General features: G+C 36.4%; 1 non-coding gene across 1 annotated transcript; it reads right to left on the reverse strand.

The window, feature by feature from the left end:
• Positions 1–642: 642 nt before the first annotated feature.
• On the reverse strand, positions 643–716 carry Trnat-agu. Its single transcript has one exon. It is a non-coding gene; the product is annotated as a tRNA-Thr (tRNA).
• Between the last annotated feature and the right edge of the window lie 129 nt (positions 717–845).

The following is an 845-nucleotide window of genomic DNA, read 5'->3' on the forward strand; positions in this document are numbered from 1 at the left end:
TGTCAGAAGACGTGAAATAGTCCATCACAAGCACGATATAGCTATTATCACTGTTACTCTGTGTCAGAAGACGTGAAATAGTCCATCACAAGCCTAATATAGCTATTAACACTGTTACTTTGTGTCAGAAGACATGAAATAGTCCATCACAAGCACGATATAGCTATTATCACTGTTACACTGGGTTAGAAGACGTGAAATCGTTCATCACAAGCATGATATAGGTATTTTCACTTTTACTCTGTATCTGAAGACCCAGTATCTTGACTGCAACTATCTCGAGTTGTTTTTCTACACGATACTGCTGTTTCTGCCCATGTTTTGTCATCTTACACAAAGCAGTTTACGTTTTTTGCACCAATCCTCTACAGCTTCCTTGCACCCAACATACTAATCCTTTTATTTTTTTCCAGTGTCTTCCTAACACGTACGTTTTCAGCTGATGGAACGTTGTAAACACGACAGAGTAATTGAAGATTCTCATACATGTTTAGACCATCATTGATAATAACATATTCATAATATACAGCCAACGAAACGTGATTTTTTTATATACATAGACCTGCTTCATAATTCATCCAAAATAACATGTAACATACTTAAGTTCATATTGATAGTTAACATCATTTCAGAGTAAAAACCAGGCATCGGTGGGATTCGAACCCACGATATCCTATTTACTAGACAGGCGCTTTAACCAACTAAGCCACGACGCCTTGTATCGTTGATGATTTATCAAAGTTAAATAGAGGTTTTTATCAGTAAAACGATTCTTTTCTAAACGTTCTTTTCTCGGTATATTCTGGTCAGTTTTGACGACACACACCTATTTACCAATGTTCCGA

This window comes from Limulus polyphemus, unplaced genomic scaffold (genome assembly GCF_000517525.1).
Source record: "Limulus polyphemus unplaced genomic scaffold, Limulus_polyphemus-2.1.2 Scaffold10112, whole genome shotgun sequence".
Lineage (NCBI taxonomy): Eukaryota > Metazoa > Arthropoda > Merostomata > Xiphosura > Limulidae > Limulus > Limulus polyphemus.